The following is a 12,141-nucleotide window of genomic DNA, read 5'->3' on the forward strand; positions in this document are numbered from 1 at the left end:
AAAAAAAAAGATGAAGTTGAAAGTAGTATGCCAAGCAGGTATGCACATTAAGTCTCCCTCGGTTAGAAGAACAACTTGCAATCAAAGCTGTATATGCAGCTATATACTTATCAAACGAGTGAACAGGGCTCAGTCATTAAGTGAAGCAAAACATCTCTCAGCTACCTGTGATACTTTACTGTGGTTATCTTAATATTTCATATCAGCAATTTGTTCGCATCACCTCACAAACTCTTCTAAGATAAAGAAATAACTAATGATTTTCTAAACAAAGATCATAATATACAGGAGATCTGTAGCAGAAAAATGAAAACCATAGCACTATCTATGCTAATTAAAAGGTGGATGGACTACTATCTAAAATGAGAAAAATGAAATCTATACTACCAGATATTTTGTTCAGTGGATATGAATAACTAAACAGGAAGAAGAAATTTTGTTTCTGCAAAGGTTTAACTTAGTTTCATTTCGTAGTGAAAATGTTTTGAGCTCATGAAAGAACCTATGAGCGTGATAACCACAATAACCACTCATTGTTTAATGAAGGGAAGCACTAACTGAAAGGTTTGGTGCTGGATTTTTATTTTTATTTTTACATGCAATACAATTCTAGTTTAATCCTGAGGGGAGGGAGCAGGACAAAAGTAATCACAATTGAAAAATAGTAATAATAAATAATAGGAAAAATAACAACCCCAAGAAAAAATAAAATTGAGATCCTCCCAAAACATCATCTTTCCCCTTTGGCTGCATATGGCATTAACGGTTTAAAATGATATACTTGTAAACTTTTGGTAATTAAAAGATCTTCCTATAAAACTGTAATATTAACTGAAGCCAAAAGTTGATGACATTTTAAAAGAAGAAATCTAGAAATTAGGTACTTGTTAAGATCTAGCTGTGGAAAGGAAAATCTCTCAAGCCTCACTAAAAGGAAGGAAGGAAAAGGAAGGAAGGAAAAGGAAGGAAGGAAGGAAAAGGAAGGAAGGAAGGAAGGAAGGAAATATAACTTACAAGAGCAAAAGCAATTACTGCAGAAGTAATATTAATAAGAGAAGACAATGCAAACAGACAGCCCTGGTTCTACAGAGTATGTATATACTGCAGACATCTGCATAATTTACCCAGAAGAGAAGTGTCACATGTAGCGATTGTCAAAACCCAAGTGAATTCAGCTGAAGCAAGCCCAGCACCTTGACACTGCTCTGCCAACCCATAGACACATCGCACTATCTTCTCTCAGAATAAAAGTCAATCATGGGGAAAGCTGTGTGCTGTGCAATCACTGTGACATGCCATCACTGGGGCCAACAGACTGCGCACACAAGCATCTATGTTCTGCAGCATGGTCTGTGCCTCTGATGGCAAGGCTGTGATCTTAGCCAGTGCTAGAGAACATCATGCAGTACACATACTGCAGCATGTAAACCCACACACTAACAGGAGAACTACAGAAATTTGCACATAATATCTGGTACATCCTCTCAATTGGAAAGGTTGACTAAGAGCAGTGTTAGCAAGCTCATGCTTTGAAATGGGCTTTGATTCTCTCCTGTGCAGCTGCAATATGCCAGAGCACTTCAAGTTCAGTCAGAAATAAAGGCCATGGGCAAGCAGTCTCTGCTCTTCTTGTGCCAAAGCACATGCTTCAGTCCCCGAGGAAACTTGGGAAGATGCAGAGGGCTGATCTTTCCATCTCAGTGTTTGGCTTAAGTAGTCAGTGGGATGTGAGGCAGATAGGTGAATTCTCCTTTCTCCTATCTTTGGAGTAGTAAAAAAGGTTTTGGCTCAGCATCTGGAAATTGTCTCTGTGAGTCTGGTTCCAGCCAGCAAGACTCAAGCCAACATTAGACATAGTGTTACTAGACAACAAGCCTCAGTCTGCAGAGCTGAACTCTTCCCTGTGTAGACTTGAGTCCTCCAGGAACACTCCTGAATTTCCATCAAGAAAATCCCATTATCCCATACTGCAGAGCCAAAACACATTAATTCAATTGCAAAGTATGTTTTGGAAAAAGAGACATTTACTGACATGATATGCCTCATGAGTCTTCCCTGAAAAAGGAGTAACTTTCTAGTAATCTAGATGTTAGGAGGACCAAGCCAAAACTGTGAAGGTGATAGCACAGTGCCTGCTGTTTCTGTTTTGCTGCATTTGCAGAGATTCTAATAAGGAGAAGCATCTCACTTTTTTTGCGCAAGTCTCTGTTGTCAATCAGACCCCACTGTAACTGGCATACGTAACTAAAGGTTAAATCACATCATTTCACAAGTCACAAGATTTTTATGATAACGTATCAAATATTTGCATGATGCCAACCAATCTGTCAGCATTATTATGAGGAACAGATTCTTTTTAAATTAAGAAAAGATGGTAGAAGTAGTTAAAATAGGAACATAACTAGTGGAGCCAGGACAAAACAAAGTCAACATTGTACAGTGTATTCAGTGTACTTTCTGCTGGAGAGAGTGTCTTATGAAACTAATGACAATAAAATAACCCTTCTGATTTGGGAAATCCATTTCGTCTTGAAAGGTAAAGGCTTGGGATTTTTTGTTATATTTTTTCAAATAATTGTCTGTGTGCAATGTTATGATCTCCTAAGTCTCCCTACTGATGGCCAGCATTGGGACTTTAGGCAAGAGCAAGTATCTTTTGGCACCATGTGTGGTAAGACTTAACATCATAGTCGAGTTAAGCACTTAATTAGAAGCACCTGTGTAGGGTAACACCAGTTATATAGCAGAAGCTGATCATCAGTTAAGAAATCTGCCACATCAAAGACCTTATAAATAGATTTTAAAGAACGTGATGAAAATATGTTCTACATAACAAGTATGGCTGGGTGCAAATCGGTGTCCTTTCCACAATAGGCATTGATTTTCAAGGACAGAGGCAAGTGTTTTACAGCTGGTGCTTTTTTATTTCTTTTAATTCTGAAGAATATTTTGTTTTAATTGGCAGCTAATAGAGTATCATGTTCTTTATTTTTAAAGAGAGGTAGAAAAATGTAGGGCTGTCTTCAGGCTGCTACCTCTTGTACCGTAATTTTAACACAGCATTCATTTGTCAGACCCTCAGGGAAGCTTGGGTGAAATGGTAGCACGCAATACCAGTGTGTATGCCACAGATGCTGCTCAGGGATTCAGGTTAATTACATACCAGGCATGCTTAGGGACCACCCATGTAAAGCAGCTGGCAAGACGGAGGCTTAAAATTGCTCCCTGCTGGTTCCACCATCACACAATTTCAGCAAGAGGCACACTGCCCTCTTTAATGCAGTATGAATCTCTTCAGCTGGACTAATTTGTTTTAGCCAGGATAAGTAACTTAGTTTCACTTATCTGTACTCTCCAAGCCTTGCTGACTTTGGAATTGATCCTTCCCATTTCCTCCCTCCTATATTGCTTCAACTGGCTGAGCCTAAAAAGATTGTTAATGTAGACAGATACATTTTTTTTTAAGTGCTGTACACATCACTGCAAAATCCAAAGGAAGCAGATATTAATTTAAAAGAAAAAGTAGTAACAAAGACCCTCTCATGTGTGAGCTCATCTACTCAAGGAATGATTCACTGTTTTACTCCATGTTCTGATGTTATTATACAAAATATTCTTCTCTTATCTTCACTATAATGCTGAATCGTCTGAAAAGCCGCTGAGGTCATTCTGTTATGTTTATCTTAATACTGCCCTTCTAGAGTATTCTGGCTTTTAGCTGAACCACATAGTACTTCAGGATGGAAATAATTTTGTGTGTTTCTTTTTTTCTCTTTTCTTTTTTTTTTTAAAGTACATATTATGAAACCAATATGTCTATAGGTGATAGAGGGTAATGGAATATATTTGTGGTAATTCATCTCACCCAGACGATGTATTAGGTTTAGTTTCTTAAGCCACTCTATAATCATAAATTAAAAAGTGATAAAATGTCCTTGGCTTTAGAGATGTGAAATAAAACTGACCATAACTCTCAGTATATTTTCTAATTAATTTTTTTCTCCTGGTATTGTTATACATTAAAAATAATATTTCAAAAGGGTGACTATTACAGTCTGGATGTTTTCAGGCAGGCTTTCTTAGAAGATTTTGTAAATTGAATGCAGTGAGTAGCATTAATGAATACAATGCATTGCTGATGCTCTCATTTTGCTTAGTCTATGGAAAGCAAATTTGTTTTTTTTTGTTGTTGTTTTTCAGTTGTAAGGGACCTACAAAGATCCAAGTCCAACTGCCTGACCTTTCCAGGTTTAGCCTGAAAGGGTTATAATAAAGGCATTACCCAAATGACTCTTGAACACTGGCATGCATGGGCATCAACCACCTCTCTAGAAAAGCCTGTTCCATTGTTTGACCACCCTCATATTTTTCCTAATGTCAAGACTGAACATCTCCTGGAGCAGCTTTGTGCCATTTCTATGTGTCCTATCATTGGTTCCCAGGAGAAGAGACTAGCACCTCCATCTTCATTTCACCTCCTCAGGAAGCTGTAGAGAACAAAGAGGTGGTGAGATAGTACCTGACAAACTACTGGAAAACAATATGGACAGTCAAATGGTAGTCTATGATAGAGAAAATACAGTGCAGACTTCTGCTTTCCTCCCACTGTAAAGTTTTTTAAGCAGAAATTTACTCCTTAACTTCACTTCATTTTTATGCTTCAATTATCCTGGAGACAGCCTGAGACCTAATGCTGACCTCAATAAACAACATTCATATTACTGAGATCCTGCTCCAGTACTTACATGTAACATGAGAAACTGCTGGCATTCAAAACTCAATCCATAGCTCACAAAAACTACAGAAGAGTCTGTCACTGGCTTTGGTAGGCTCTAGAGTAGACTCTTAAGCAGTGGTATGTTCCTTATTCATGATTGTATGCACCAGCTAAAGGATTGAATTCAGTGGTAGATGGATAAGGTCCTACAAAAAGAAATTGTCCCAGGGTTCCAGTCAGGTAAACAACATCATGCCCTTTGATCTGAACAAATCCATTAAGTGACATTACTAATAATGAATTATCAGTTTTCAGCAGAATAAAACACTGACATTGTAAATAAATATAGAAAATTGGCACAGATAAGAAATATAAGAGACAACCGGTAATCAAGACTGAAGGAAATTCATTTTATTGTCAGTGTCCAGAGAGGCTGCATAATGCAAAAGCTTCTGAATCTCACCTCTAGCTACAGGACATAGCACTCCGGGGGGGTGAGTGCTAAAACAGTGTAAGATGCACCTACTGGTATTTGCAAAGGCTGTAGCACATACATTGACCCCTATCCATAAGGGGTCACAGTTATAGCTCGATGTCCGTCCTATTCTTTTTTTTACTTAAACAAGCATTCAAGATCAAATGCAGTGTAGCATTGCCTCAAGCTCTGATGCAGTGGGGAGGGGAATAACTTGTTGAAAGAGTTTGACAGAACGAGTTAAAACGAAGCCTGCATAGTAGTTCCTTGCATAGCAGTTCATAGTAGTGGGGCAGAAATCACAAACTCCATTCAACTAGGCTTATGGGGGAAGGGAAATGTTTATATTCTTCTTAGCCCACTCAATTTACTGGTTATAATTCCCTCTCCCCTCATTCCTGGCATCTGACCACAGCATACCTTGTGCTTTTCATGAAATCAAGTATCAAGACACAATAAAACTAATCTATTCCATTTATAAGTATAAATATATATGCATAAATATGTATAACATATAAATATATAGTTCACAAGTGCATTATAATAATACCAACAGATGCATTTTTAATGGAGTGAAGGTCTGACCACCCTGCATTATACCTTCTTAGCTTAGCATCCAGCCTCTCACAGTGGCAAAAAACATACTTTAAACAGCTGGAATCCAGAAATTCAGAGGCTTCAGCTCATGTGGTTTGTATGCTAGATTTCACAGAATCACAGAATCACAGAATGGCCCAGGTTAGAAGGAACCTTAAGGATCACGAATCTCCAACCCCGTCACTGCAGCAGGGCCACCAACTTCTCCATTTAATACTAGACCAGGTTGCCCAGGGCCCCATCCAACCTGGCCAGGGACGGGGCATCCACAACCTCTCTGGGCAGTCTGTTCCAGCACCTCACCACTCTCTCTGTAAAGAACTTCCCCCTGACATCCAACCTAAATCTCCCCTCCCTCAACTTAAAACTATTTCCCCTTGTCCTGCTGTTATCTACCCTTTCAAAGAGTTGATTCCCCTCCTGTTTGTAGACTCCCTTTAGGTATTGAAATGCTGCAATGAGGTCACTCAGCAGCCTTCTTTTTTCCAGGCTGAACAAGCCCAGCTCCCTCAGCCTCTCTTCCTAGGAGAGGTGCTCCAGCTCCCTGATCATCTCTGTGGCTCTCCTCTGGACCCTCTCCAACAGCTCTCTGTCTTTCTTGTACTGGGGGTCGCAGACTTAGATGCAGTACTCCAGATGGGGCTTCATGAAAAGCAGAGTAGAAGGGGACAATCACCTCCCTGTCCCTGCTGGCCACCCCTCTTCTGATGAGCCCAGGATACCATTTCCAAGCTGCAAGAGCACACTGCTGGCTCATGTTAAGCTTTTCATTCATCAGGACCCCCAGGTCCTTCTCCACAGGGCTGCTCTCAAGAACTGCTCCTTCCAGTCTGTATAAATGTCTGGGATTCTTCCAGCCCAAATGCAAAACTGCACTTTGCTGTGTTGAATCTCACTAGGTTCACCCGGGCCCACTTTTCAAGCCTGTTGAGGTCCCTCTGAATGGCATCCCTTCCTTCCACCGTGTCAACCGCACCACTCAGCTTAGTGTTGTCAGCAAACTTGCTGAGGATGCACTCGATTCTGTCATCAATGTTATTGATAAAGATGTTAAAGAGCACCAGTCCCAAGACAGACCTCTGGGGGATGCCGCTCATTACCGGCCTCCACCTGGATGTAGAACCATTAATCACTACTACTGTGGTCTTTCAACCAATTTCTTATCCATTGGGTGGTCCAGCCATCAAATCCACATTCCTCCGATTTGGAGATAAGGGTGTGGTGGGGGACCATGTCAAAGGCCTTGCTCAAGTTCAGGTAAATGACGTCGGTCACCTGGTGTACAAGGTGCACAAGGTTCAAGATTTTCAACCTGACCCTTGGGAACACAAAATGAGCATCACTCAGAATACATTTGAATACACAAGCCAGAACTGAGAGTGACTCCCATTTTTTGGATTCATGCATTTTAAATTGGATGATTGTGGTGGATTAGATCCAATAGTAAGAACATTTTGTTGCTCAGTGGTCTCCAGCCAAATGGGTGGGAAACCTTCCTCCTAGCTGACGTGAAAACTCTGAATTTCTTTAGTCTGAGGGAGAACAACTGAACCAAGATCTCCTTCTTCAACATATGCTTCACTAAATAAAATGCAACTACTGAACATGAGAAGTATAAGACATTTTAAAACATATGTGATGCAGAGTCCTTTTGTATTATTTCCTGATGCACTGCTCAGCTCCTTGCTGTGTACACAAATCTGAGATTCAGCCCCAGTGACTGAGGCACAAGACTGGACTGGAAAAGAAAATGTGTAAAAGCAGAAGACCATTTTTTAAATTATTATTTTTAAAGAGGCAGTCTTTATTTTTCTGTGGCATTGAGTGATTTTGATCTGATAGAAGTGCTCTGTAAATTGTTATCAAGCCAAGCCTCACAATGCATTTAGGTGAAATGCTGGGTATACCAAACAAGGAGTTTTAGGTGCTTGAAGAACACTCATGCCAAATGAAAAACTTCTGCATAGCATTGGTGCCCCAGGAATGAGGAGGGGTCAGAAGGTGTCCACATCCTTTTTTTCAGAGTTGCATAACTCCAGTTTGTCATGTCCTCATCACTTCAGCACCTTCCACAACCTCCAGCATCATCTTACAGCATCTAAATCTCCACCGCTTTACAAGCTGCTGTCAGGAATTTAGTACCTTAAGGCTGACTTCAACACCTTTCTTTTATGTTTTATGTTTTTTCCAGTTTTATAGCCATTACACAACTGCAGTAAATGGCAACAAATCAAGAGAATGACTTTAGCACCACAGAAAAAAAATCCCATATCTGCTCATGCTGCTCTCTTTAAAAGAGCTAAGTGCTTATTAGAGTAATAAGTAATATTTTGACCTGCAGAACAGCACGTTTTCTTCTTTTCCTTGTTGACTGTCTAATATAAACAAAATAAATGGCTCTCCTGTAAGTTCTTTTTGATGAGGCAATGCTAATAAACAGCACCTGATTTCAGACTCCAGCCATTCCAGGTGCAGTTCACACTTGGCTCAGTGCTGTCAGCAGATCCTTGGGAGCCCCTTTTCTTGCTCAAAGAAAAGAATTAACCCCATTAATTCTGGCTGCGCAGGGTGTGTCGCTATTTAGTTATCCAAAGCCTGTCTGCTTCAGTTTTGGTATCAATGGGCTTCAAATCAGAAGCATCTACATTCTTGTGATCAAACAGTTAACTAAATACATCTTGATTCTCCCTTGCGTTTGCCCCTCGGGTCAACCAGTGAACCAACAAACTATTCTGTAGCTTCTATTTTTTTAGGCTCCTGGATATGGCATATGTCCACTGACAATAGTACTAAGAACTCCAAATATAATCCTTAAAGAGCATGTGAGAATGATCAGATGATTTCTATTTGCTGTTCTTATAAATGTGAGTTATGTTCAGACAATTGTAATCAAAAGTGATGTTATCAAAAGTTGACTTTACAGTGTAGGCATAATTTGTCTCCTAAAAACATTTTCAGTGTCTATATATATATAGATATGTATATTTCCTTTATTTAGTCAGTAGTTAAATCATCTTCAGCATCTTCTTCATCCATCAGATGGATTGCACCCTAGGGTGCTGAGGGAGTTGGCGGATGTTGTTGCCAAGCCACTCTCCATCATCCTTCAACAATCCTGGCTAACTGAGGATGTCCCAGTGGACTGGAGGCTTTCAAATGTGACACCCATCTTCAGAAAGGGCCAGAAAGATGATCCTGATAACTACAGACCTATCAGTCTCACCTTGGTGCCAGGGAAGGTTATGGAACCAATAATCTTGGGAGCCATCATGGACCAATTAAAGGTCAACCAAGGGATCAGGTTCAGTCAGCATGGGTTTATGAATGGTAGATCCTGTTTGACAAACTTGATTTCATTCTATGACAAGGTGACCCACTTAGTGGATAAAGGCTGTCAACATGGTCTACCTGAACTGCAGTAAAGCCTTTGACACTGTCCCCCACAGCATTCTCGTGGAGAAGCTGGCTGCCCACAGTTTGGATAGGCATATGCTCCGCTGGGTAAAACACTGGCTGGAGGGCCAGGCCCAAAGAGATGTGGTCAATGAAGTTAAATCCAGTTGGTGGCCGGTCACGAGCAGTGTTCCCCAGTCAGTAGTGGGACCATTTCTATTTAACATCTTTATTAATAATCTTGATGAGGGGATTGAGTGCACACTCAGTAAATTTGCAGACGACACCAAGTTGGGAAGGAGTGCTGAGCTTCCAGAGGGAAGAAAGGCACTACAGAGAGCCCTGGATAGACTGGATTGATGGGCCAAAGTAAACTGTATGAGTTTCAGTGGAGCCAAGTGTCAGGTCCTGCATTTTGGTCACAACACCCCCAGGCAACCCTACAGACTTGGGGAGGAGTGGCTGGAAAGCTGCTGATGGAAAGGGACCTTGGGGTACTGATGGACAGTTGGCTGAATATGAGCCAGCAGTGTGCCCAGGTGGCCAAGAAGGCCAGCGGCATCCTGGCTTGTATCAGGAATGGTGTGGTGAGCAGGACTAGGGAAGTAATCCTGCTCCCATACTCAGCATTGGTAAGGCCTCACCTTGAGTACTGTGTTCAGTTTTGTGCACCTCAGTACAGAAAGGATAGGTCTAAAGAAGGGCAACAAAGCTTGGGAAGTGCTTGGAGAATATGTGGTATGAAGAGCAACTAAAGGAACTGAGGCTGTTTAGTCTGGAGAAAAGGAGGCTGAAGGGAGGCCTTATTGCTCTCTTCCAATATCTGAAAGGTGCTTACAGTGAGAGCAGAGTCTCTTCTTACTGGTGACAGGTGACATGACAAGGGGAAATGGCCTTAAGTTGACCAGGGTAAGTTTAGGTTGGCTATCAGGAGAAACTTCCTTACAGAATGGGTTGTTAAGCACTGGAATAGGCTTCCCAGGGAGGTGGATGAGTCATCATCCCTGGATGTGTTTAAAAACGGTTTGGATGTGGTGTTCAGGGACATGATTTAGTGGTGGATTGTTTGAGTTGGGGTAGTACGGTTAGGTTGTGGTTGGATTTTATCTTTAAGGTCTTTTCCAACCTGACCAATTCTACAATTTTGTGATTCTATGATTCTATATGTTCACTTACACACATACATGGATGTGAATATATAAAAATAATTTAAAAATATAACATATAAAATGATATATTACATCAGCAAAACCCACTTTCTTCTTGATCAATAGCACAAATTAATCAATAGTGAATGGAAAGCACCAGACCAAGGATCATTTCAGTATCCAAGTGAAGAAAACCACAGTTCTAGTGCAAATTTTAGACAGACTGAAAGAAGTTTCACTGGAGCCTGTCCTAGAATATAGAAAACTTTATGTTTTTTTTTAAGTCTACTTTAATTCTTCCCTCTAAGCTCAGGGATTTCATATCATTTTTCTTTATGAGTAATTGGTTTTCACATTTACAAGGGGAACACAATGACCAACATTGATATCCCATGGGCCTGTTGGACTCTTTCTAGCCTAAGTGCATGCCTGTAAAATAGAGCTGGGGCCCAGGAGAAGGGCTCATTGTGCTGCTCTATAGAACTTCTACCAGACAGTGCTGCACTAGAAAAGTTCAGGCTTCTGTCTGCCTTGCTTGCAAGGACTAAAATGTGTGGGTGTAGAAAGGTACCTAAATGACAGGCCAGGTAGCCAGAGGCATTCTTCTTAATTTTCTTTTTTACCTGTAAGCTATTTTTCCAACACAGAAGAGAGCTTGATTTCTCCTCCCCTTTAGGCAAAAATCAAAGCATTCCACATAATTTTAATGGATAGTTTATCTATCTCAAGTTTTCTTGTCAGGACTTTCAAGATGTTTACTATTTGAAAGGGAGAGATATATGAGGGAGTGTAACGAAGAAGAAAGACAAGAGATGGGGATGTAAAAAAAACAACAAACGTCTATTGACATTTAAAAGGAACAGCTCAGTCTAAATATTCCCCTTATCTGCACTATTCTCCCTTGACCCAATCACATTTTCCAAGTCAGTTCCAGGATTCTAGCTGTGCAATTCATATGACCTTTAACAGGATCAACTTCCCAAGCCTCCCAAGACACTTTGAAGATTTAGATGTTGCTGTTCAATTTAACAGTAGAAATATTGGTATCTTTAGTGTTTGAAAAAATGTTGATATCTCAGAACTAGCGTTTGGTGATCTGATTTGACCTTGTGCTACTTCTTCAGATGAGGCGTTCTTTTTAATCAAATAGTCAGTGAGACACATTCCCCCAAGCGTGCCTAGTTGATTAGGCTAATTCATTTGTGAAATGAAAAAAATCTCCAAAACTTTATGTTGAAGACATCTGATATCTTTTTGTTTTCTTTGATGATTTTTTCACTGATCAAAAATTGACTATTAGCGTAAAACTCTGTTTATTTGAGATCTCCTCTATACGCTGTTGACTAAGTCAGTCCTTCAGGAAGGTAGATTTGCACTCTGGCATATGCCTTCCCTTCTTTTCATGGCCTCTCTCTACCCGGGTGAAATGAACACTACACTTCCCATGCAAGTGTTGTGTCCATGTGACTGAAGATTGCACCAGTGGTGCACTGAAGGCAGCCTTCTTGCTTTGCAACATTGGGCTAATGAAAAGGAGAGAAGCCTGAATCCAAATCTGGTTTCTAATTCAACAACAGCAAAACTGGAGCCTTAGCTTAGAAACAGATTCTTTTGACTGTACAAAATTGATCACCTCCAACCAGTATCTGTGTAGCAGTATATTCTTGTAACATGATTTTACATGGTTTTTTTTTCATCAAAGCTGAGGTATGAAAGAGAAAATTTAACATAGCAGGAAGTTCATATTTCAAGTGGGTCCTTCCCAATCTCCTTACCAGTGTATGACAGATTATATGTGGTAACCTGCAAAA

Source organism: Meleagris gallopavo, chromosome 2 (assembly GCF_000146605.3).
Source record: "Meleagris gallopavo isolate NT-WF06-2002-E0010 breed Aviagen turkey brand Nicholas breeding stock chromosome 2, Turkey_5.1, whole genome shotgun sequence".
Lineage (NCBI taxonomy): Eukaryota > Metazoa > Chordata > Aves > Galliformes > Phasianidae > Meleagris > Meleagris gallopavo.